Genomic DNA, 27,339 nt, shown 5'->3' with positions numbered 1-27,339 from the left:
CAATCTGTACGTTTGAAATGCGCAACTAGGCCAATTAACTAAGCCATAAAAAGGTGTACGTATAATTTACGCCAATAAAATGGTGTAACTTCCGCCGGCGTAAATTCTGCCAATTCACATACAGGGGTTATACCTTTTACAATGGAAGATGTATGGGAAAGCTAAAGGCCTTAGCTGAAGATACGCTGTCGTCATAAATTCTACAATTGCAAATATGGGAAAAAACAAAAGAACATCATAAAATAAGAAAATGTTTCCTTGTGAGTTTGTAGAAGCACTTCTTGCACAGGAACAAGAGGATGTTGCTGCAGCTTTCCCACAGCAGAGGAGGACATGGTCGTAGATGGTATTCCGTCCTACCATCTCCCCTTGTTGTATATCAGACCATGGGGGTCATTACAAGTTTGCTGGTCTGGGAAAATTGCAGGTAAAATTGCAGGTAATTCCGTAACTGCCAATTTTCCCAGACTAGTAAAGAGCTGGAGGTAAATCAGGCCCCCCACCAGCAAAAAACAGCCGGTATTTCCTGCACCGGAAATGCCCTTCATGGAAATACCGGCAATCCCCTTCATGGAGTCTTTTGGTGATTTACTGCCCTTTCGGCCACCTGTAATATCAGGGTAATTCCAGGATATTAGGCGGCGCACAGGGTAGGTCAGTTTGCCAGTACCCGGCCAGAAGTACCGGCAGGATACTGGCAAACTTGTAATGACCCTGCTTGAGGTCCTGCACTGGTATCGCTCATATGACAAATCCAGGGAATTCAACCCTTCTCCCTAAGCGGGAGCCACCCACTTTGGGACTAGGGAGGTGAGGCTGTTGCGTGTAACAACTCAAAGGGGATAGAGCAAGCAGGATCCCATTGAGGTGACTACGTCTTAGAGAACACGGAATCCCCAAGGAGGGATGTTTTGTTCTTTTTTATCAAATACTTTATTCTGTGTAAAACCATAAATTAAAAAGAAAAAAGAAACAGTACATGTTAAAATGAATACATGAAATCAATTTCCTACCTCAGGGACTAAAACATTATTACTTTACATACAATTGTTTCCATATATTCATACATACAACACCTAAACAAGTTAAAACAGATTAAAATATAAAACAGGTCAATAGCAATTTGTGTCAAGAGGAGAGCAAGTTTGCAGCCTCCTATAATTACAAAAAGGGAAATGACATCTCAACCAACTACCACCCTCCATCTTCCTTCTCAGTATTTATGCTCTTAGTATCCAGGCCCTGTGAATATAACCGGCTAGTGAGAATGCAACATAATGCAAAGTTGAGTTCCTACAGAATGTCACAGCTTCAACACTGGAGCGTAACCTGGCCTCCCTGAGTAACGGTCTTCAATATTGTCTTCTCATATCTTTCCATTTTTCACAGAAGAACAAGAAATGCATGCTAGTTTCCATGCCAGAATCGGAAATGGGACCGATACCCGATCCGCCCAAACCCCAAGATTTGGTAAAACAGCACAGAGGTAATGCCCCATCCTAAATCGAGCATACAGACATCTTTCGGGTAGAGGATGCATGAAATCAAGATACCTCTCAAAACCATAATCTGTTAAAACCTCAAGATAGACTGGGCCCAATTTAAGATTTGTAGCTGCCTTTATCATCCTTTCTTGTTTCCAAATAGCTACTGCCTTCTTGATCGTGGGTAAAACTGAAATGCCTATAATGTCGGGAGTTATCCACAGTGCACGGTCATTCAATCTGATTAGTTGTTCTTTAACATGTGCATGGGATAACTGCCCCCCCCACCATGCTTACTAGATGTTTTAATGGATCTCAGTACTTCCGCAGGCTGGCTTCAGAACCACCAGGTCCCCCACCGAACCAATGTCATATTCAAAGTGTAGTAATGTTGCAGGAGAACCTTCTGTTAGTGAAGCAAGTTTTTCAAAAACTTGTTTTCAATTGTATTGAGGGACCTTTGACAAGCATATCCCCAAATCTCTTCCCCCAAAATTAGAGGCTCGGTTTGCCTGCTTTTGGTACAGTTCTACTGCTGGCGAGATTGCACCACTCCCATGTTTTTTTTCAAAAAGGAGTTAGTAGCCCCGCTATACTTTTCCAAATTACAGCAGGCTTTAGTAACCTGTCAGGACCATCCACAGTTCTAATGAAATCTGATTCTCAAGTAATCATAAAACTGAGTCTGTTCTAATTTACTCTTATCTACATAAATGCCCAGTTTGCTGTACTTTGAGAAATGTGACCTCAAACTCATAGCTTTTGTTTTTCCAGTATTTAATTGCAATGCAAAATCATCACATATTTCTAGGAACACATTCAGGTTATCTTTAAGACCCTGAGGGGTAGTTGCTAAAATTACCACGTCACCAGAGTAGAATAACGCAATATAGTCATCATGGCCCATCATAGGGTTGTCCTTGCTCCTCTCAGGGCTTTGATAATCTCGTCGATATATATATTAAAATTATTGGTGCAAGGAAACTCCCTTGTCTTACCCCCTTAACCACATCGAAAGGAGCAGTTAGCTCCCCTGCCAGATCAAAGCATACAACCGCCCTATTACCAATATACAAACACTGAATGGCTAGAATCCATTCCGAAGGAGAACCTCAACCCAACCCCTCATGATCCACCAGAGGGATTCCCACGCTGCACCGTTGAGAGCAGTCCTGAGATACACAAATACAGCATACAACTTCATCTTGGAGAGCATGGTGTACTTCTGAATCAGCAGCAATAAATCTAAACTCTGGTCCACAGTGTTATTTTGTTTTTGTAACCCCGCCTGAAGGCCGTTTATAATGTCGTTCTTATCAGCCCAGATCTGCAATTGGAACAGAATTGTTTTTGCAAATATTTCCCCCCCCGCTGTCTAAAAGTGAGATGGGCCAGTAATTTGCTGGATCATCCCTACCCCGTTTTAATTAATGGGTACAATTACTGCATTACGCCATGACGGGAGTATGATACCCAGTCTAATTATTGCATTAAAATACACAGAATTGAGTCCCATATCTTAAGCTCATCTTTATGAAAGTTAAGTGGGATTCTGTCTGGCCCAGGCGCTTTTCCACTTTTTTGAGACCCAATGGCTCTCCGAACATCTGCTGTGTCAAGCAAAAGTGGTTCAGCCCTTGGGTCATGTTCTAAGGATGGCTCCTAAGCAGCGTACTGATTTTGTCCCATATTGGGAGTGCCATAGAGATTTGAAAAATGCTGCCACCAGGTATCTGCTGGGGTGCAGCGTTGGAGAGTTCCATCCCATTCAAGTTTTCACCCGCTACCAGTTTCCAATATGAGATGTGATCTCTTCTTCATATGCCCTCAGCAACTCATCCCATTTTTATACAACAAAGTTATTATTTTTACTTGCGGTTAATGCCTCATAGTTAGCGCCCAATAATTAGAGCTGTGTCTTATCCAGCTCCCTGGCCAGACGCAAGCATTGCGCTATTTTTCTTTTTGACTCCCTGCAGGTTTTATCACACATAGCTGGGTTTATTTCTTGCATGGCTTTTAGCAGTGGACCCTGGGGTGGTCAAATAGGGCAGCAACTTCTCTAGCAATTTCTTGAAGTCAACTATTAGTTCTGAATCCATAACTCTATCTGAAATGATAGCTACAAGATTTTCCAGAATTAAATTGTATATGTTTGGTTTTGTGCCCTATTCAACCATCCTAAACCATTTCACCGATTTTGTAGCGTGACCTGCAAGAAAAATAGTTTCTACTGCTTTTGCACATGTGCCGGTGATTTAGCGACCTTAGTAGGGCTGAACAAAACACTCAGGCGTTTATTATAACTTTCAATCCTTTCATGGATCCTAAACTTACTTACCCAGGCCCCAGCTGAGATCATGATATAATCAATAAGGGTACTACTATTATTCCCAGTAAAGGTTACTTTAGCAGGTTGATCTTCGACAAACCTACCCTTGCAGGCCCTAAGTTCCATGTTATATAAAATATGGGCTGTGTCAATAGCTTCTTGGTGGACCCTCTTTGGGGGTATTGCTATCAGAGTGGGGATGTCCCATGCACCATCCTGGTCATCCCATAATCCCTCCAGTTCCCTTTTAGGCTCCATTTGCAGATTTAGATCACCTGCTTCAACTACATGGGTCTTCATAGAGCTAGATACCCACTGTGAATTTATCAATTTCTGGATTTTGGCCACCACAGCCAACCCATTGGTCTCAGATGGTTTATTATAGAGATTGAAAAGAGGATACAATGGTCTTCCCCTGTAAATATAGCCAGATGCTCACCTTCCATTCCCAAAACATCTCCATCATAGACTGCCCCTATGGTCTGGTCTGCCCCTAGGTCCTTTCCTAGCAGGAACCTGAAAATCGTATTATTCCTGTCGAATAATCTCCTCTGTATTCCAAGTTTCATACACAAGAATCCACAGGAAGACCCTTAAGAAGTCAATCCAGTTCGAATCTTTGAGATTTTTTGCAATCCCAGCAATATTCCAGGATAGGAGGTGACAGCCAATGTCTGATACAGGGCTAATAAAATCCTGACCCGGTCAGTCCACTTCTTCCAAATTTCCCTCATAAGCATTATTTGTAACTCTCCTCATTCCATGTCTTGCCAATGGGGTTGATAGATTCCCAGGGCTGGAAAAATACTTGGCCTCTAAATTCCTGGTTGTCAACCCTCCCTGTATTACAAAATACAGGGACATGGGGTCTGATCAAAATAGAGGTGCCCTTTGGCGGGATTTGCCCGAAAGTCAATTGCCAAAATTCCCTCAACTAGATCCCAGGTCCGCAGAAAAACCTGGATATTGTCGGCAGATGAATTTTGCATAGGGACCGGAATGCATATTACAATTTATGAGCTAATACTGGAAAGACAGCCCTTGACATGATTTATCCAATGGATATATTTGTTTTTCAAACTATCCTCATCCTCATAGGAGTTGCATAGAGGTTTTGGGACATTAACCATTGTAACCAAAGGTGGGCTCCTCAGTCGCTCCCCAATCCTGTTTGCAATTCTTTCGCCATTATTTCCACCGGTGCCTTTGCCTGCATGCCTGGTACTAAACACTCCACAAGCATCCGGACAAGACACTTGTTGTACAGATATATTTAAAGGCTCCAGTCTTCGGGTTAAGGGGAGGGTCCTGTCAGATCTTACAGGTTCATTCATACCCCAACCGAAAGCTGACGCCCTTTTGATGGCAGGCTTATTAGGCGGAGTTGGAGTATAAATGCATTGCCCCTGATATAATATGATATGATGTGGCATTTATAATGCGCATGTACACAAATGTTTCTAGACGCGACAAGACAAGGAGGGGGAAACAAAGGGAGGAAAAAATAACGATCTTACTAGGCCTTGTGTCATTCAGATCCCGCAAGTGTAGGGAAGAGGGAAGGGGAGATGTGCCAGGGGGGAGGGGACGGGGAAGTGCAAGTAACTCACAAGTACAGCCAGCAGGGTGGCTCCGAAGTGCAGAGACAAAGGACTGTAGGGTTGCAGATACAGACCCTTAAGTGCTGGGGAGCTCGGAGGCTGTGTAAGGGCCACTAGACATGCAGGATCCAGGACCCGAGTTCAGAGGGTGACCAGGTGACCAGTGCGCGAAGCAGTCAGGTGCATCAGCAAGGGAGAGGAAGAGAGAAAGTGGAAGCGAAAAGGAAGGTCTTGAGTTGCTTCCCGAACTGGAGGTGGTTCTGCTGAAGTTTGAGAGAGGCAGGGAGGCTGTTCCAGAAGGAGGCCCCAGCCGAGGAGATGGATCTTCCCCCAACTCTCTGCTTGGAGAAGCGCCTGACCCTCAGAGAGCTGGATAAGTGGAGAGCACTAGAAGGAAGATGTTTTCAAGGTTGGAGACAGAGCGGTCCGAGGCCCCAGAAAACCTTGTGGACCTTGGTCAGGTGTGTGCTGCTTCTCATGTTGTCATTTTGTGCACATGACAAGCACGCGTGTGGCGTGTGTGTTTGAATGTTTTTGGGGGTAATGGTTCAGTACCCCTGGAAAAGGATCACAGTATTTTGGCCATTTCATGGGTTGGATGTGGTTTGGTGGCATGCAGTTGAACCTGGCTCCATGTAGTATGTGCTGAATTTCCCAATCCACTGTGTTTTATTGTTTTGGTGTGGCGCATTGTACTCACCGCCCTCTCCACGTGTCCCTGCACCGGCCTCCACTGCTTACTTGCATGTTACCGCACCAGCACACTCCAAGTTTGGCGGTGGGGTGGCTGGATTTACCTGCAACTCTGAGTTGCCCGTAATTCCAGCACCCCATCACCAAAAAATGCTGGTGCTACCAGAACCATTATTACTGGTGCCGGTAATACCAGCAATACCCCCAATGGGGAATACCAGTATTTATGGGCACTTGGAATCTGCTGGTTAATTCTGGCAGACCAAGTTCCGGTAACGGTAATACCGTATGGTTGTATCCCACCGTACTTACTAGTGGAATATCACCAGACATGTAATAAGGCTACATTGACCCCAACGAGGACACAACAGCCTGCCCCCCCAAGCACTCGCCACCAGATGAGGTAGGAGAGTTTCATATAATGATAACAAAAGTGAAAGGTTTGGACTAAATTCTACAGAAGACAAAAAAACTGTTTCCTATTTGAACACATGAACAAACATAGAAGGTTTGTGGTATCCAAGGGTCCTCATTACAAGTGTACCGGTCGGAATTAAGGGGTCCAGATGCAACATACAGGCACCCATTCCGGACCGGCAGACTACAAATTTGCTTGCCAGGGCCTCTGCTCCCGGCAGGTCTGACCTGCTGGCTGTAGTGGCCCCGGTAGGCACAGTTGTCACGGAAGCACTGTTAGCAACGGTGCCAGTGATTCCGTGTCCCCACTCACATAGAGTCCTGTTGGACTCCATGGGAATGGGCAACAACATTTTCAGCCTCCTGAGGTCCAAGGCCGCCGGGACTTGTAATGTCCTGGTGGCACCGGAATCTCAGGCGGTGGAAACAGTGTTAAAGGATTGCCCGCAACCAGCCAGTGGCACCGGTGGGTTACCGCCAACCTCGTAATTAGGTTCCATGTATGAGAGGAAAGACTGTTACTTATATGACAAAGTCACAGTACAAATATTGCATCCAGTCACTGATCTGCCTAAGAGTAAGACTGACATGGCCTGCCCTGAACAAGTACCAAACCCCCTGAGGCAGCAACTAATAAGGAACTATCAGTTCCCCACGATACCGGATATTCAGAATTACATCTCCCAATATTCATCAGGTCTAGTGATCCAAATGCTGGAGCAGATTCTGGAGTGTCTTTCAGGGATTCCGGGAAATATACATCATGGGAAAACAGTAGCACATCCAGAAAGACCCCTACACGACAGGTGCAGTTCCTTGAAGGGAAAAACCAAAACGAATGCCAACCCTCTCCTCCAGCAGTATGGTTAGTAGCCCTGTTCCCAAAGTGAAAAACAATTGTGCACAGGAGGGACTTACTAGAGGTTTTCCTGTCTCTTATGAAGACCTTTTCACCATTAAAATGCATTTCTGTTGAGGGAGACAGCCAGGAGACGTGGCAGGAGCAGAGCAACCAACAAACACAAACTCCAGCACTTGTAAGCCGACTGAAAGAGATCCAAGATGGCAGAAAGCCTTTTTTACAGAGTTACAGAAGGTTGCAATGATCACGTCACTGTAGGGTGCGTTTGGGTACCGTATATTCTCGTGTAGCTGGGATTATTTCAGTAGCGGGTCACCTAGGATTGGTCTCTAGATCCAAGTATAGCCTCGGTAAAGCTTAAACCTTGCCGTGATACTAGGGCAATTATGGCCAACGTGAACTTCCTGTGTTGCTACGTACATTAACAACAACTGATTACTCTGGCTATGTACCACTGGGAAAATGAAGGAACCTTGCACACCCACAATGTCACTGGCACAGACCGGTGCATAAAATGAATACTGGTAATACACTATACTAACAGCGTCACTAGTATAAGGGGGAAAAAAATAAGATTCTAAAAAACTCCTCAGCCCTCGGCATGCAGGACAGCAAGACAGGACTTCCGTGCACTTCTCGGACCACAGGATTTTGAAGGTTTGATGCGGCAAGGTGGCGGGACTTCACACTCTAATAAAGAAAACAAGAATAAAATCGATATCTATATTAAAAATGGGGTGTAGTAATAGTAAACAATGAAACTATTCCCTATTGGCAATGTCCTAGCTATATATCTAAGAAAACCAACCAAGTTAAGCTAATAACTACATGTTCTCCACTACACACAAAGTAGCAGCGGCAGAGAGGAGGAGAAAACAGCGTATCCGGACAGCAAGACAGCACTTTCGTGCACTTCTCGGTGCACGCGTGCTTATGGGCGACCACAGGATTTTGAAGCTGTGATGTGGCAAGGGGGCGGGACTTCACACTCCTCTGGAGGGTTATTTGTGCAATCACTCCTCTGTGATCTGGAATAACTGTCATTTTATCATTCCCAGCAGCTGCCTGAATGGGGTACTTTGATCCGCTCCAGTCAGGAAATAATTGCTAAGCGAGTAGCTGGGTCCTCCGATGGATATTTTGCTTCTGGGAGGGAGACTGATGACGTGTGACAGCCTGTTGAAGACTTCATTCCCTTGCCTCGGAATTGGTAAGTAGTTATACAATTAATTGAAAAGTTTGCCTCAGCCAATTGTAGAATGGTGAAGGCTATATAACAGAGGCTAAGAAACACAGACAGTGGGTCTCATTGTGAGTAAGCCTGTGCGGTAATAATGTGCCGGTATTGCCTCATACCGGCATGTTACCACACAGGCACACTCCGAGTTCAGTGGTGGAGTGGTCGGATTTACCTACAGCAGAGGGAGGAAGAAATTACAGCATGGGGAGGAATGATGTCGCAAGTGTGGAAGGAATGACATCGCAAACGGGGAATAAATGATGATGCAAGTGGGGAAGGACTGACAACGCAAAGGGGAATGACTCTGCTATGTTTACCTGTGGCGGCCACAGGCAGAGTTGTGCAGGAAGTCTGGTGAGGCTTCGTGGGACGGGGCTGTCCCGTGCCAGGGACCAGCAGATATGGCGGGGCGAGGGACCAGAGGGGAGCAGTGGTGTAGCAGGCTGATCCCAGAGAGGCTGGGCCGTGTGAGCTGGTCTGAAAGCCAAAACAACACGGGAGGCACCTCCACCTGCCTGGCGCATGTTGGAGTAGAGGGGAAGGTGGACTCAGCATCAAGAAGGCTGCAAGTGATTCCTTACCTCGGGGTGTGGCGGCCAGATAACACCAGTCGCCAAAGTGGGAAGAACTGATGGCTACAGCTGGCAGTGTCAGCTGGAGCCCGCGCATACAATAACCCACTAAACCACCCGGGAATCTTTTTTGTAACTAAAAGTCCTCTATGATGGCGATGGGGATGAATATCCAGTAGCCTACCAGGGATATTTTATATTAAAAGCAGTCCTTCCAAAAGGGTTGGAACAATAGTTCCTCCACGGCCAGTCTCTTGCACAGGTTAAAAATGCAGTGATCCATAGAAAGAAGGGGAAGGGGCTTACACACCCTTCTGAGCCCTTGGAAAGTGTCCTTGCCCATTCACAACCCCTGGAGCCAGGTAAATATATTGGACAGGGTAAGTATCTGATCCTGGGAGGGAATGGGGTATTTTAGGAGGTGTGTATGTGTGATGCAGTATGAGTTAGTTGAGTGTGGACAGGAGGTGGTTGATGACGTCTTGAGAGACCAGAGGAGGCAAAATTAACAGGAGTGCAGGGGCTATTGGAGTGAGGGGGTCTGGAATATTTGTGTGTGAGAGTGGAGAGTGCGAGGAGTAGAGGTAGAGTAGGAGTAGCAGCGTGGTAGTAGTGGAGGTAGAGGTAGTAGTAGTTGGGAGTAGAGATAGTGAGTAGCGGGAGTATCGGAGTAGTAAGTGAGAGGAATAGGCAGTAGAGCGGTAGTTGGTACTAGAGGAAGATAGCGAGTGCTAGTGAGAAGAAAACATTATCAGTAGACTGACAGAAGCAGCAGGATGATGGAAAGCTGGTAAAGGAATAGTTTTAATAACAGAGTAAGTATAGTAGTAGAGGGAGAGCAGTAAAAAAACAGAGAGTGGAAGAACAGGAGTAGGAGTAGGAATGGCAAGAGAGAGAGAGAAGGAGAGAGAGAGATTATAACAGAAGAATAGCAAGAGGTTAGGAAGTAGAATAGGAGGAAGGAAGGAAAAGAAAGATAACAGCCGAGGCAGATATAGAGAGGTAGTTGGAGGTAAATATTGACAGTACAATCAGGAGTAAGAGAGACGTATGGCTTCCTTGTTCCTCGTTCCCTCTGTCTCTCATCCCGCCTGGACACCTGATTGAGCGGGCAGACCCTTTTGTGTGCACCCATTGAGGGTTACTTTTGCCGGTGCTCTGCGTGGCATTGATTATTTTCTGTATGTGCTGCTAGTGAGTTCTTGACATCAGAGCTCCCGCTCTTACTTCAATTTAAAATCTTGTTGGGGATTCATTTTGCTGCATTGAGTCCTGGGGTTGTGAGCGCTTCCTTGTTCCTCCTTCCCTCTGCCCCTCATCCTGCCCCAGACACCTGATTGGGCGCGCAGCCCCCTTTGTGTGCACCGAGCAAGGGTTACCTTTGCCGACGCTTGCTGCAGCATTGATTATTTTCTGGCTGTGCTCCTGGTGAGTTCTTAACATCAGATCTCCCGCTCTTACTTTAATTTAAAATCTTGTTGGGGATTTGTTTTGCTGCATTGTGGCCTGGTGTTGTGAGCACTTCCTTGTTCCTCCTTTCCTCCACCCCTAATCCCGCCCCAGACACCTGCTTGGGTGAACGGCCCCACTTTAGGCTAAGGGCCCCGAGGCAAAGGGCAGCTCCTACAGTACCAGCTCTAGACTGTGTTTGCTTGTGTTCACTGTGGGAGCATGCACCGACAGACATGGTAAGAAAGGTGTGGGCAGGGGCAACAGCCAGTACTGCTCCCTATTTAACTGTCCCTCCTCTCATATTACTCCTACTAGCCAAGTTTGCAGTCTGCTACACGTCGCAGTTGTATGTTATTCATAGCAGGCATTAGGTGAACTGTTGTAGTTAGCCATTTGGGCTCTCCCCTCTATCCAACAAAGTCAAATCTGTGTGTTTTGTATCTGCTGTTGTGTTTGAAAATGAGGCTTTTCTCGTCTATCTAGGAAAGTCAAATCTACGTGTCTTACATTTCCGGTTGTGTTTGAAAATTAGGCTTTTTCCCTCTATCTGGGAAAGTTGAATCTGTATGTTTGGCAATTGCTGTTGTGTTTGAAAATTGGGCCTTTCCATCTATCCCTCTATCTAGGATGTTGCCTTCACGATAACTCGCTTCTAGGTGTCTTGCTCTTCTGCTGTATGCTGAAACCTAGGCTTTTTTCCTTCATCCTGGACACTTGATTATAGATTGTAGTATTTCTGTGTGTTGAAGTTGGGCATTGTGCACTGCAGTTTCTCCCTCTCTCGATCCCCCTGCTTCTCTCTGCGCTCCCCCCCCCATTGTGCTTTGAATCTCCCCTATCTTCTCTAACTGCTACTCTATCACCTATCCTATATCTCTTTCGAAGTCTGGAAGGAAAAGGTATAAGAACGATCTCCTGGTCTCTAATCCAGGCCTGCCCATCGCTGACACCTATTTATTTTAAAATTTGTTTATTGGCATTTTCAATAATAGCCTTTACATATCTTCCACATTGTGCCTTAGTCATGCTCAAATGCAATACATTTTACTTTTAACTTTAACAAACAACAACAACTGTCTCCTTGATATATTTGCATGTTTCAGCTACCCTCGTACCAGGGGGGAGGGGAGAATGAAAAAGGTTGATCAGGTTGCTCATGGGGTGTGGGGGGGGTGCTTTCCCGGGGCTCATAGTGTCTCTTTTGGGTCCCATTGGGTTTCCTTGCCTGACTTGCAGGTGTGTTCGTTTCGGGGCATTGGCTCAGGGTGGCTTGTCGTCGGTGGGGAGAAGCATGTTCCTAGTGAGTTCTTTCCATGCCTCGAGGGCTCTGCTGGACTCGTCTGTAGATCTGGCCACACTTTCTTCCCAGGCCTTAGTCTCGGCCAGCAACCATCGTTCTGTCTCTCCTTGCCATGCTTTATATTGTGGTCCAGCTGTTTTTTTCCAAGACATGGCTATAGTTCGTTTGGCCAATATGCACGCTATGTCCATAAGTCTGACTGTGTGCTTTAAGTTGGCTAATCTGGGATAGGTTCCCAACAAACACTCCTCGGGCGACCATTTGTATTTGGTCATGCCTGTTTTCTCGCATGTCTGTTTCACTTTTTCCCACAGTGTCTTTGTTTTGGGGCATTCCCACATCATATGGATTAAATCTGCTTCTTCCCTCGTGCACCAGGTACAGTTTGACTGCGTTTGTCTGCTAAATTTGGCTATCCGTTTCGGAGTTAAGTAAGTTCGATGCAGTACATTCATCTGTATTTGCCGAAATCGGTGGTTTCTTGACACCTCTTTGGGAAATATGAGCGCTCTGTTCCACTCCCCCTCTGTCAATTCTCTTCCTATATCTATTTCCCATTTGCTTTTCATCTCCGTGCTTCGGGGGTTAGGTATATCACTCAAGTGTCTGTATATTTGGGATATTGGTCTGCATCCCTCTCCCATGTTGTATAGCAAGGTTAATAGTGATTCAGTGTCCGGTTCTTCGGGCCATGTTTCCCATTTGCTTCGTGCCGCGGCACGGACCTTCTGGTACCAGAGGAACTGTCCCGGGTGAATGCCTTCTTTGTCCTGTAGCGTGGCAAATTCTCTGAAGGTGTCTTCCTCGTATAGGTCTCCCCAGGTGTACACCCCCTCCCTTTCCCATGATCTGATTTGGTTCAGGTCGGTGGCCGTTGTGTATAGATCTGCAAGCAGTGGGATTTCTGGTGCATAAGCCTTCTGCGTGTGAGTGAGTTTTTCTCGCTCTGCGCCATATGTCCCTCCCCAGGGTGACTATGTGGGGTGCTCTTCCCAGCAGCTTGGAGGGTACCCAGACCAGTTCTTTCAGGTGGAGCGGGAGACTCATGGTCTGTAGAAGGGGATTTTCATCGGTAGGTTCGTCAGAAAACCATTTAGATACAAAGCTACGTTGGGCTGCTAAGTAATATTTTTCTAAATTAGGAAGCTGAATGCCTCCCTGTGCGTATGGCAGGGTTAGTGTCGACAGCGCTATTTTGTGCCTGTTTTCTCCCCATATGAACTCCTTTATTAGTGACTCCAGCAGTCGGAAAAAGGGTTTTTTGATATAATAGTGTACGTTTTGAAACCCATATAGGAATCGCGGTAATACAATCATTTTGACTATTGAGGCCCTCCCCATCATTGACAGGGGGAGTTGTGACTAGAAGCTTATGGACCTGTGCAGGGCCGGGAGTGCTGCCTTTGTGTTGTTTTCATGCATTAGTGTGGGGGTGTGCATTATCTGGATGCCTAGGTATCTGAATGTGGTGGTTTGCCATTTAATCCCTACCATCGGAAGTGCCCCTATGTCTGCGCGTTTCAGGGCCGCCAGGGGGAACATGCAGGATTTTGACTTGCTGAATTGGATACCGGATACTTTGGAGTAGTTATCCAGGACTTCTAGCATGGTGGGCACGTTTAGTCGTGGATCTCTAACATATATGAGGACGTCATCTGCGTAAAGCGAGATGATGTGGTCTACCCCTCCTAGCCTTATACCAGCATCAAAGAACTGCTTCCTAAAATAGATCGCTATAGATTCCAGCCCCAATATGTACAGCATTGGGGATAACGGGCAGTCTTGTCTGGTCCCTCTTTGTATGTCCCAGGCTTCCGATACATATTTCCTAGACTTCACTCTAGCTCTTGATTTGGTGTATAGTATCTGAACCCATCTAATAAACCCGGGTCCGAAGCCGAATCCCTTGAGCACGGCCTTGAGCCACTCCCAATAGATGGAGTCAAACGCCTTTATGGCATCTAGGGACATTAGTGCATATGAGCTCCCGTCTTCATTAGTTTGCGCTATGATGTGTTTTAGCTTGCACAGATTCATTGATGTATTTCGGCCTGGTATGAAGCCGTTCTGGTCTGTGTGTATTATGTCCCCTATTATTCTGGACAGTTGCTTGGCTAGTATTGTAGTTAAGATTTTCGCATCATAGTTTAACATTGCCAATGGGCCGTAGGAATCACATAGATCTGCCGGTTTGTTTGGCTTGAGGATCGGGACCACTAGTGTTTCCCTCATGCTTTCGGGCAGTACTCCCCTCTCGTATGCCTCTTGGTATACTTTATGTAGCAGAGGTGTAAGGGATGGCTCATATGTTTTGTAAAACTCTGAGGGCAGACCGTCCGTTCCAGGCGCCTTGCTTGTGGCCAGGGACCTGATGGCCTCTGTTATGTCTTCGAGCGTGATTGCAGCGTCTAGTATCAGAGCTTGTTCGGGGGACATCTTATGGAGCCCTATCTTATCCAGAGTGTCAGTGATCTGTCCTGGAGGGACTTGTTCCTCATGTGAATAGAGTTGTGCATAGAAGCATTTAAAGGTGTCGTTTATGTTCTGCTGCATGTGATGTATGTTCCCATCCTCATCTCGCAGTGAGGTGGTAGGGTGCCTGGGTGTTCCCTTCGGCATAGCCAGGCCAACAGCCTGCCCAGTCTGTCCACCTCAGTGTGTGTTCTATTTGTTTTGGCCGTGTAGTCGAGCTTTTCTAGTCTACTCCACGCCATATCATTTTCCTCCCTGAGTTTCCGGAGTTCCGTTTCCCTATTACGAGCCCCTGTGGGCGCTGCTTCTAATTTTTCTATCTCCTTCTCCAGCTGATCTAGGTCCCTCCTGAGCTGTCTTTTGATTCCCCCTGCCTTCGCAATGATTTCCCCCCTTATCACTGTTTTCAGGGCATCCCACACCGTGCTGCTATGCTCTACGCTTCCCACATTAATTTCTATGTAGCTGTCTATGGAGTCTTGTAATTCCTCCCTAAAATCTGGGTCTTTGAGAGCTTCCACCGGCATTTTCCACATGGGAATCAGGGGTCTAGGGCCATTGTGGTTCCAAGTTACCAAGAGTGAGGAGTGATCAGATATGGTTCTTCCCAAATATTGCGCTCCTTCCATTTGGGGCAAATGTTCCCTGCCTATGAGGATGTGATCCAATCTCGTGTATAGCGTATGTGGGGACGAGTAGTATGAGTATCCTCTTAGTGTTGGGTGTGCTTCCCGCCATGCGTCTGCCAGGTCCAACCTGTCTATAATTGCGGTCAGTGCCATCGTCGCTGCTGATGGGCCCTTCGGGTGTGGAATGGATCTGTCTAGTGCCAGATCACATACACAGTTCAGATCGCCCCCCCATATGAGCAGGCTATCTCTATGTTGCACAATTTTGGGATATAGTGAGTCCAGGTGGGCCGGTATATTGTTGTTAGGGAAATAGGAGTTCCTTATGCATATTTCTGTCTGCTCTATGTGCCCCCTTATCATTACAAACCTTCCCTCCCGGTCTACTTCAAATTTAGTCAGGCGAAAGGAGAGCTGTGGGTGTATCCAGGTGTACACTCCTCTGGCATATTTAGAGTATGTTGTGCCAAATCCCTGCCCTCCCCAGTGTGTTTGGAGTTTGGCCAGTGAGTCCGCCGTGCAATGGGTCTCCTGTAAAAGCGCTATCATCACCCCTTTTCTATGCAGGTAAGTCTTGATTCTGTTTCTGCGGATATATGTCCCCAGACCTCGCACATTCCATGTCAAAATTTTAATTGCCTTTGAGGTCATGGTGGTTTAAAACGGGTATGGTGGTCGTTCTGTTCTCCCCCTCTTTGTGTCCATGAGCCTGGTACTGGTGTTGATGATTCCTTCCCCGTATGGGTCAGGGTGTGGGTTTCCCCCTCCCTCAGCTCATCCCCTCCTTTCCCTCTTTCTTCTTTCAGAGACTTACCAACAGTAGTAACGTCCATTCTTTTGAATGGAAACTGCAAACAGTGCAACTTTAAACTGCCCCCAGCAGTTGCTTCCAACTTGCAACGCTCAGGGGTTCCCGAGCCTTCCAGGCCACTTCTAGCCTTCTGGATCAGGATGCGTGTAGGTAGATTGCCCACACTGTTTCCGTAGGGGTGGGTTGCTTCTTCGCGCTCGTGTGATCCTTCGAGCTCTCGTCCGATCCAGCTTTCGTCTCAATAGAATTCCGCTGTAGTTTCATTGTCCGCTTTGGTGGCCTCGCTTGGGGAGGTCTCCCTATTTTTCTAGTTACGGCGGGTAGGTTGTCATCCCATTTCTGTTCTCGGTGTGTCATCTTTGCCATCAGCCAGGTTGTTATGTTCCAGCCACAAATTTGCTGCGGCGGGACTCTCCAGGAATATCGCTCTGCCTTTGTGTAGGACCTTGAGGCGTGACGGGTATAGCAGCATGTATTTTAGGTTGAGTTTCCGTAATTGTGCTTTTATTGGAATGAAGGAGTTCCTTGCTCGTTGCACAGTGGGTGTATAGTCCGGGTATATGACTATTGTCGAATCCTTCCATTTGATTTCTCCTCCTTCTCTCGAATATCGTAGTATGGTTTCACGATCACGGAAATTCAGAATTTTGGCTATAATTGGTCGTGGGTGTGAGCCTGGCGGTGGGCGTTTCTGAAGGGATCTGTGGGCTCTCTCCATGGAGAACCCCTGGGAAAGATTCCCTGGGCCTATCTCTTGTAGTAGCAGTGTCTCAATGAACTCGGTCGGGTCTGGGCCCTCCAAGTCCTCAGGAACTCCTAATATGCGAATATTATTTCGGCGGGCTCGGCCCTGGGCATCTTCTGAGCGAGCCTCCAGCCTCGCCACCTTTTGCTCAAGTTCTTGTACTTTCGTTTTCAATTCCTGGGTACCCTCCACTGTGTCCTGTAGTGTATTTTCTGCCGTCGTGACCCTTTCAGTGAGGTTGCGAGCATCCTGACGCATAAGTTGTATATCCGATTTCACCTCCTCTATCTTCCCTTCCACCGATGTGCGAAGGGCCGATATTGCCTGTAAGACCTGCGCGTGTTTAAGATCCTCTTCCTGTTGTGGGGGTTCCCCCGAGGTTTCCTGGGCCTGTTGTGGTTGTCTCTGGGGTTTGGCCGTCGTGAAAGAGTCCATCGTGACCAGTTTCAGTTTGCCCTTGGGGGGTGACATCTCTCTCCCCAGGGCCCTTCGGTGGCCTGTTCCAGGTCTTGATCCACAGGTTTCGTGGCCCTTATTTACTGCCGTTAGTTAGTGCTGTAGGTCTGGTGTTGCTCGGTCGGGTCCCTGGGCCGGGTTCCCTATCCGGCCAGTGACCGGCTTCTTAGGTTGTAATGCGGGCTTCTCTGCCTCACTTTCTTGACCGTTGATTCGTGCTGATAGGGTGTGTTTCAATCTGGTCTTCGAGTTGGTGTTGGGCGGGCCTAGTCTCTCTCGGTGCCCCAACTACTGGTGCCTTGTTTTTACTTCAGGCTTGTTCCGGTGAAGGGTATCCCTATGACCGTGTGTCATGCATTAACAGTTGCCCCTTGGTTGTCCTGTTGCTGCCGCCCTCTTGGAGGGGGCATTTGCCTGCCCGTAGTGTCCAATGTGTGTTTGGGGGGCACCGGGCTTCAGGTGGGCCGACGGTCTTATTATTGTGCGTGTGGTCTGCTTTGTTAGGTGCAGGCCCCGGCGCCTTCCCAATGTCCAGGGGCCAAGATAAAGCTGGCCTTCCTCACACTCCCAGGTGCTGGGAGGTCATGTGAGGCGAGTTCGAGTGGACCCGTGAAGGAGGGATGTGGAGGGATCCCGGTCCCGTGCTCTGCGTTATATGTGGGGGCTCGCCGCCTTCTGTTGCGCCCCCCGTGATTCCGCTCAGCCGTGCGCCCACCCGGTCTCACCTGCTTGCAGTCAGGTCAGCGCCGCGGGCACAGCTCCTCTTCTCCTGTTCCTCCGTCCCCAGCGGGCAGATCTCCTTCCAGGCCGTGCCCACGCACCAGTCTCTCCTCGGGCCGCGGCCGCAGCGGTCCCCGGCTGCGGTTTTCCACTCTCAAGCGTCCGCCTGCCTGGCCCGGGATGCGGTCGGTGGAGCAGACGGCTGGCTCGTCCGCAGCAGCGCCCCCAGCTGCGGTAATCCTTAGGATGGCCCAGGGGGCTGAGGTTGACTTAGTTCCGCTCTGCGTTGGGCGCCGCCATCTTGGATTCCTAGGGGCTCGGCTTCGGGCTTCTCGTTCTCTGGCTTCTGTTCTCCGATTCCGCCCAGGATTGCTGTCGAGTGCCGGGAAACGGTTCCCCTGCAATATTCTTTTTTTGCCTCGCATTGCAGGCTTAGAATTAGCGATAGTTATTCATTTAACTTAGGATCACGGACGGAGCTCTGTGGATGCATGTCCTCACGCCATGCATGCTGGCCACGCCCCCCGCTGACACCTATGTCAACGCTTCTTCCATGCACACTGTCACTGACATCCTCTTTGCCATTCCCTCTCTGGAACTTTGGATTCCCCATATGGCCTCAGTGCTCCCCTCTTTCTCTTCCTCTCCAATTTATGGTGGCACCCGTTGGGATGTACTCTTGGCATACTTCCTTTCCTCTAGGGCCATCTTTAATTTCTACCTGAATGGCACTGTCATGGTCCAGGGCACTCACTCCAGCGTTGTCCTTCTTGATAGCTGTCTTCCATCTCTCATCAACTTCCTCTCTTCTCCTGCACTCCTCCTTCTGCCACCCCTCTGGCCCCTCTGATGGATGTACCACATTCATGTACCCCTCCATGCAAGACCTTCAAAAGTGGCAACCAGCTCCACTTAGCAACCCTCAACTCTCACTCTGCCATCAAACACTCTTCTGCCATCTGCCACCTCCTTAAAGACCGTGACCTCGAGACATCCTCACTTTCACAAGATCTGGTTCATGGCCAGCTTCGTCACAAGTTTTGACACTCTCCTACCGGAGGGCTACATGATCCTCTCTAAGCCCAGGCCTAACCGGTCTGGGGACAGAGTGGCCCTGATGTTCCCTGAATGGGTCCCTGCTACTATCATACCCACCCAGTCCTACTCCTTCTTTGAATGCCTCATCTGCAGGCTTGGAGTCTCTCCTGTCCTCTTGATGACTCTGGTTACCCTCGACAGGCCCCCTGGTCCAGTCTCCCTCTTCCTCTCAGAGTGGTCCGACCGCACCTCTTTTTGCCTGGCCTCTACCTCCAACCGTCTCCTTCTTGGAGACTTCAATATTCACCTTGACTCCCTTGATGCAGTCTCTGGACTCTTCCGCAACCCATGTGTAGGGAGTCCGATTTTTGTATTCAAGACAGAAGCATTGCTGGTGAGCTATCCTGGCAGTTCTATGAAAGAGTTGTATTTAATAACTTAAATGATTATGCAACATTGCTCATTGCTACCTTGTGGCCAAATGTTGAATTGAGTGCATTTTGCAAACTGTTTTTTTTTTTTTTTATCTGACAATTAGTCCCTTATTGTTGCGCTTATTTCTTCATAAACACAACAATAAGGACACTTCAGTTCCCCCTGCAGCCTATACTAGCCCCTCCCATCACAATGCTGGCAGGAAACTGCTAATGACGGGCCATTAGTCACTGAATGGTTTTGTGCCAGCATTGTAATGGGAGGGAAGGTGCAGTGGGGTATGGGGAGTGGGCGTGCATTGTAGGCAGCTTTGCCTCTCTGCATGTGTGTAAGTGGCATCACTTAACACTCTCTAACTCACATTCATGCAAGCAGCACTATGGCACCATAAAAGTGCTTAAAAACGCCCATTGTCACCAGAGCACTAACAGCAGCCAGAGTCTCCAGTGATCCAGCTTCATCTTTGTTTTCTGTTGCCGTCAGTGGGAGGATCTAGCCTGCAGCCTGACCACAACCTGCCCTCAGTATTTGAGGTAAGTCATGCCCAGGGCCCCGTCCCTGTCTGGAATGCTTCATTCCATTTGGTGGGAGTAGTTCCCCCACCAGCAGAGGAGCGGGACGTGGGGAGGACTGTTACTGCCTCTGGTGCCCCCTGTAAGAAAGCCACGGAATGTTTATTTATTTATTTGGACAATGTTTATCGGGTCCTTGGATCCGATTAATGTATTTATTTCCGCAATGTTGGTCCCGACCAACATCGCGGAAATAAATAAATTAATCGGGTCCACGGACCAAAAAACATTGTCCAAATAAATAAATAAACAAGGCCATGGCAGAGGAGCAGAACAGGGCCAGGACTGTTAGTGCGTCTGGTGCCCCCTTGAAGGGGGCACCCGAGGCAGTTACAGGCCTCAGCCATGGCCTTGTTTATTTATTTATTTGGACAATGTTTGTCAGGTCCCTGGACCCAATTAATTTATTTATTTCTGCAATTTTGGCCCGACCAACATTGCAGAAATAAATAAATTAATCGGGTCCACGGACCCGACAAACGTTGTCCAAATAAATAAATAAACCCTGCCATGGCCAGAGGCAGTTACAGGCCTCAGCCATGGCCTTGTTTATTTATTTATTTGGAGAATGTTTGTCGGGTCCGTGGACCCGATTAATTAATTTATTTCTGCAAAATCGGGTCCACGGACCCGACAAACATTGTCCATATAAATAAATAAACCATGCCGTGGCCAGAGGCAGTTAGAGGACTCAGCCACTGCCTTGTTTATTTATTTATTCGGACAATGTTTGTCGGGTCCGTGGATCTGATTAATTTATTTATTTATGCAATGTTGGTCCCGACCAACACCGCGGAAATAAATACATTTATTGGGTCCAGGGACCTGACAACATTGTCCAAATAAATAAATAAACAAGGCCGTTGCAGAGGAGCGGGACGTGGGAAGGACTGTTACTGCCTCTGGTGCCCCCTAAAAGTGGGCACCAGAGGCAGTTACAGGCCTCAGCCGCAGCCTGGTTTATTTATTTATTCGGACAATGTTTGTCGGGTCCGTGGATCTGATTAATTTATTTATTTCTGCAATGTTGGTCCCGACCAACACCGCGGAAATAAATACATTTATTGGGTCCAGGGACCTGACAACATTGTCCAAATAAATAAATAAACAAGGCCGTTGCAGAGGAGCGGGACGTGGGAAGGACTGTTACTGCCTCTGGTGCCCCCTAAAAGTGGGCACCAGAGGCAGTTACAGGCCTCAGCCGCAGCCTGGTTTATTTATTTATTTGGATAATGTTTGTCGGGTCCGTGGACCCGATTAATTTATTTATTGATGCAATATCGGGTACAGGGACCCAACAAACATTGTCCAAATAAATAAATAAACCATGCGCATTTCAAATAGATGATATTGAGGCTTTCATATATCCACTCCTAAAATATGTTGTGATTTATATATATTGTTCCCTAATGGCTTTTTTTTTATGTTCAAAGTTATGTCCTTTTTAGTTTGGGCTGTAAGCTGAAACGTATGCATTGGAGTATAGCTGGTATGTGAAGATGGACACGCAGCCTAGGGGTGTTGTTTGGTTATTTCCCCACCCATTGACTGTGTACTGCTAAACTAAACCCTATTGTCATTAGCACCCATTACCTGCCCCTCCCCACTCAATGCCCACCATCCTGGTATGTCTTAGAGCTTTCTCTTTCAAACCGTAACATCAAGCCAGTATTATTACTAGTAGTGTGTTGAGATTTAATGGCTTAATTGCGTTTGTAAATGTGTTACTGGTAAAATGAAAATGTCTTACGTGTGCCTTCAACCACATCTGTTCCTCGAAGCAAAAGTCCTGTAAAAAGCAAGTACTGACAAAGTCAACGAATTTAGCTCATTCTTAGTTATTGGGTAGGCATTCTTCAACGATGTGCTTACCCACATGCACACTGCACCAAAAAAAGAATGCAGTACAACATTGTGTATTTTGCAACTCATAGGCTTTATTAGAAGAGGGCTATATGGCTTACTAAACCTAAATATGTTCACTCCTTATGGGCTTATGTCCGCTGCTGATTTAAGAACGGCTCTCTCAGAGTTGTTCATCCAAGTCAAGAGTGTCTCCAGCGGACATTATTGCTGTGGGCATCAAATGTCAAACAAATAAATTGATTTGTCCAATTGTACTAAAAAAAAGTATGCGCTTTCCATTGCTGAAATGTTCTTGTGCCTTTGAAATGTGCTGGGCTTGCATTTCATTACGAGAGGCCAGAGAATACCTTTTGCATGTGTGTACACATTGAGGTGCAGGCGTGCAACACCATTGAGCTAACTGTGCTTCAGTGCCCATTCCCCCCACCCCCTCCTTGAAATATGACTTGATGGGCGGGACATCCGCACTTGCTTTTTGGTAGGAACTGACAAAAGCCTTTCTTGAAACTGGTGGCGTAAAGTTTTACTGTGTTCTTGCAGAAAAATGTATTTGAACAAAGGCAGCCCAACTTTAAACCTGCTAGTTTTAAGAAAGGCTTCCATCACCTCTCTGCCTTTGAACAATCAAATGCACACATCAGCCCCCTCCCGTGTATAGGAGCTAACATATAACAATGTTATTTATTTATTAATATTTATATACCGCGTTGCAGCCCGGAAGCATCGTGGCACTGTTAGATATAGTCAAAGCAGGTTACAGAAGAAGGCATACTTGGTTACAGGACAGTGTGTTAGGAAATACAGCTTAGTTCCAGGCTTTACATAGGACTTGTAAGGCGGCAGTCATGATAATATAGTCATGTAGTCATAGCTGGTCACAGAGGAAAGCATACTTAGTTACATCTTGGATACAGGTATTGCGTAGACTTGCAAGGCGGTATGTGAGGGTATGTGAGGGTATGTCCCCTTATCCCCCCCGCCCTCATGTGCTATCTGAAATGTTATCAGGCCTTGTACGCTAGTCGCTTGTTTTATTCCTCCCCTCCCTTTCTGCACCACTTCCCTCACCTTCTGTTTTTCTCCGGCTCTACCAGAAATGCTGTCAGGACTAGTGCGGTAGTCGCCTGTCTGTTTCCATTTCCTTCCCACTCTCCCCCTCCCTTCCTTGTCTATGTCTTAGCTCTTGCACTATCTGAAATGTCGTCAGGCCGAGTACGATAGGTCATTTCACATCCTTACTGTTCATGGCCTGTAAGAATGTCATTAGGTCCTGAGTGTCACTCACTCCTGTGGGGAGAGAAATGCTGTGATCTGAGAACCTCCACCTCACGCATCTCCCTCTTACGGTCTGGCTACAAAGCCTACTTTAGCAATACACTGTCTGTGGTCCCTATGTTTTCACAGATATTTAAGCCATGGTATCAGGTTATTAGCTGTGAAGCGTGATGTTTGGGTACTGCTGCCTCATATCAGTCATGTCTGACTGCCACTAATGTACACGGTAGGTTCCAAGAGTACTTTGGTGTCTAGTAAGGCTGGCACTCATTCCTGGTGTTTGGAAACAGGACATTTTGGCGAGTTAGTGATTTCCAATCAGGCTCGGACTAGCTCATAGGTTTGCGATCAAAAATCGCAAAATGCTTGGGTGGGCCCGTTTTTTGGGTCAAAGTGGGGCACTTTTTTGGCCAATGTGGGGCAGTTTGATGAGTTACTTCACTATGCGGCTAATAGTTCTGACAAGTATTGCTGAATACATATTGTTTAAAATCACCTTGTATCAAAAACCTCCTGCAGTTTCAGTTGCATCATTACTTCAGAAAGTCCTCAGCAAGCTTGGGAAAGACTGGAGAGATGTAGTGTGCGTTTGTAGTGATTCAGCAAGCTATATGAAAAAGTTGTGTGATGATCTGTCCAAGGGCAAAGCCGATTTCAAGGCCTTCCCCAGGCGCGACACCTGCCACTTGCTTGATGGAGTTTTAAAAGCAGCCTTAAAGTCCTCAGATTTGGTTACAGGTGTAGTTGACTTTGTGGTCCATTCTGGTGCACTATTTAGATATGCACGTGAACTGAAACGCAAATACCTATCATTTTGCACTTTGTATGGCATGAAAGGAAAGGTTATCCCAACTGTCTCCTTTAGTCGGTGGTTCTCTGTATTAGAGGCAGTGAATGCCATACTATTGATGTGGCAACCTTTTACCAATTTCCTCCTTAGTGATGATGCCTCCGGCAAGAAATGTGAGGATCTGAGGGCGCACATTGCTAGTGAGGCGAAGAAAAGTACAGTCTACTGTTTTCTCAGATTTTTGCAAGAGAACATGACCGCTGTAGTTGATATAATGAAGAGGTTGGAATCCGAAAACACATATGTTTACCAAGTGTACAATGTCATTGGTGTGGAGGTCAAACTCTTATTTGAAAGAAAGCTGGGTGACACTTTCAGTGACTTTGGGCCTATAACATGTGCACTGTTGGAATGTCTGCCACTTGCCAAACAAAGGACTTTTGAGGAAAGTTTTAGGATATTCTATGCAACAATGCATGAAAAATGGCAAGCAATGCTGTGTCGAAACATCCCATCCGCCACCATGTCATTCGAAGTGAGTGAAGCCTCTTTGTGGTATGCCATACAAGTACTATATCCCTTCCGCAAAAAATAATTTTGTCAACATTTTGAAAAGTATGCATTTAATTTTAACCATTTTAAAGACACTGAGACTGTGTGCAGCCAGTTTACTGCGTATTTGGCAGAGCCTGTGCCTGATAATCTGCATCTTCAGGTGCATGAGTATTGGGTGGGAAAGCACCAACAGTGGGCAGATTTATCAGCTTGTGTGTTTGATATTTTTGCCCTGCCCGTGCCCAGTGCCAATGTGGAAATGTCTTTTTCCCAAATAAAAGTCTTTATGGGAAGAAAAGAAAGGGCACAGATGGGCAAAGAGTCCTTGAAGAAGTATTGCATGATGTATTACAATAATTGTGACTTGTAGGAATGAAACAGATTACTGGATTAACATGAAATTGTTTAGAACATCTCGCACTAAAAGATTACCCTACATATGCACGCAATGAAGCAATAAAAGAACATTTCTGTGTTTACACCTGAAAAAACAGTTGTCCGCGATTTTTTGAAAGGAGCAAATGGGAAAACACTGATAAACACAGATTCTGACATTTTTTGAAAACACTGGAAAAATACTCCTGGAAGAAAAAAAAAGAAACCCCTAAAACAGGAAACCCTACCTATGTGACTCTCTTTCCCTCTCCATTCTTCCCTCCGGTTCGACGCACTCAGCCTGACACACCTTAGATGATCTTATCTAAGCAGACATCCCCATCTCCAACCCTCTGACTACTCCTCTCTCCTGGTCTGATCATGCTCTCCTGTCCTCTCAAGTGGACCTTCTTAGTCCTCTGGCTAAGCCTATGCCCGACTGCCAGTCTCCTTCTCCATCATTTGACCTATGAAGGAACTGTCAGTTGCTGCTTTTGCCGCCACCTTCCTTCCTCCTCCTACTCCTGCCACTGACTCTCATTCTGACACATTCCTCACTCACCTTTAACTCTCCATCTCCAACACTCTGGACATCCTTGCCCCTGTCACGAGGATCCGCATAAAGCCTGCTTCCAAGCCCAACACCTGGTATGACTCAGACCTGGCCTCTCTGAAACGCAAGTGCATAGCTGCTGAGCAGAAGTGGCAGGCCTCGTGCACATCCTCTGACAAACTGGCCTGCCCCCTGATCCAGAGGCAATACAGACTTTCCATCTGCTTGATCCAAGCTATATCCAAGCCCACATCTCTGGGGCCACTAACAACACAGCTGAACTATTCAAAATCTGCAAGGAACTCGCCAGTCCTACTGCACTCTCCATTTCTCCTCTGCCTTCCATGGCCCTCTGTACTGCACTGGCCTCTCACTGCATTACAAAAACTCAGGACATCCTGTCCTCACTCTTCGCTACACCACTCCCTTCTCCCTCATCTGCTCTCAGGCCTCCCTTGCCCTCCCTCTCACTTTCCCTCCTACTCTCCTCTTTCACTCCCATATCACCTGATGAGGTCTCTAGACAAGTCCGCTCTATGACAGTCTCATCCAAACTGGTGCTCCCCTGCTCCTCCAGAACTATCAAGGACAATATTGTCTCCCTTGCTCCAGCCTTGGCTGATTACTGAAATCACTCCTTTGCCACCTGAAACTTCCTGTTACTCCTCAAGCACTCCCCCTGTTGCCCCCTCTCCTCAAAAAGCCTTCTGCCAACCCCTCCTGTCCAGCTAAACCCTCCCTATCTCCATTACTCCCTTCCTGGGCAGAATCCTGGAGAATCTTGCATCTTATCCACCACACTGAATCTGTTGGTTGTCTCCACGACCACTAGTCTGGCATCAGAACTGCCAGAGGCATGGAAACTGCACTCCTGAACACCTGTGAAGACTTGCTCTCTAATCTCGATTCCAACTCTCCTTCCGTTCTCATCGTTCTTGACCTTTCCTCTGCCTTTGATATGATCAATCATTCCACCCTTAAAAAATGGCTCTGTGATACCCTTGGCATCACAGACCTGGCTCTGGACTGGTTGACCTCCTTACTCTCTGACCGACCTGCCCAGGTTCAACTGAGCCCTTTTCTCTCCTCCATCTCACTCTCCACCTGCGGTGTCCCTCAGGGCTCTATTCTCTCACCTTAGCTTTTCAACATCTACCTGGTCCCTCTGTTAAGCTCACCTGGTTCCCACAGGGCCGTCGATCGGACCCGGACAGCTGCGGTCTCCACCAACGTGATGCGTAGTGAAGAGATGACAGTCTGGACTGGCCCGCCTAATCTTGTCTGCTGGACTCGTAGAAGTATTCTCCTGCAAGTGGAGAAAGGGATTTAGCCACCCGTGGACTTTAGTGATGGCCCCCCCAACTGTTCTCGTTCTCCCCACTAATCACCTCTGTTAGCCCCTCTTGGTAACCTCACCTTATGTTTTTAAACGATGAGCTCTCGATCCTGCATGGCATGCAGGGGCGCCTAGATACCTGTTACTTCACTGTTTTGAAGGTACTGGAGGAGTTCCGGAGCAATATTGACTCCAGTGTCCATAAAGTTCAAAGAGTTCAATATGTCCGATGTTCACTCTTGTTCCATTCCCTCGTTAGGTTGCAGCTGTGTCCAAAAGAATATTGCCTGGAGGCAGCTGATGGCGTTCAGGTAAGAGTCTGTATTACCAAACACTGTCCGGTAAAAGTTGCATGAGTTTAACTTGCTGTTTTCTCTCCCTTTATAGGTGCGGCATAGAAAGATGCGGCGAATTAAAGGATAATACCTCCGGTGGTAAAGCAGGTAAGCCTATGGTGGCAAAGAGATTGTCTTTGTCAGTTTTCTCGGCTCACCTTGTTATTCCTTTTGTTTTCCCCCTAGGTGCTGGGTTTCGACGAAGAAAATGATGGAGGCAGCGCCGAGTTGAAAGATGCGGTGGACTGGTGACTATAACGCGGCGCTGCTGCTGGCGAAGCGACGTGTGCTGAAATAATGTCCTTTCCAGGCTCGGAGATGTGCTGGGTCCGGAATCAGGTAAGGAATCAAATAATATCAGTGATCTAACCTCTTCTCCTTTCTTTTCCTTTTGTCTAGGAGCTCCGGATTCGAGGCGGGCGT

General features: G+C 47.1%; 1 protein-coding gene across 2 annotated transcripts in view; it reads left to right on the top strand.

The window, feature by feature from the left end:
• The window catches only part of LOC138510377 (coiled-coil domain-containing protein 171-like), a 3,784,015-nt gene that overhangs the window by 3,684,590 nt on the left and 72,086 nt on the right, over window positions 1-27,339 (top strand). The window lies entirely within an intron of this gene.

The sequence above is a fragment of the Ambystoma mexicanum genome, chromosome 6p (genome assembly GCF_040938575.1).
Source record: "Ambystoma mexicanum isolate Mex_15411 chromosome 6p, UKY_AmexF1_1, whole genome shotgun sequence".
In the NCBI taxonomy this organism is placed as follows: Eukaryota; Metazoa; Chordata; class Amphibia; order Caudata; family Ambystomatidae; genus Ambystoma; species Ambystoma mexicanum.
The sequence above is the reverse complement of the archived record's forward strand: the minus strand, read 5'-3'. Positions and strand labels throughout refer to the sequence as shown.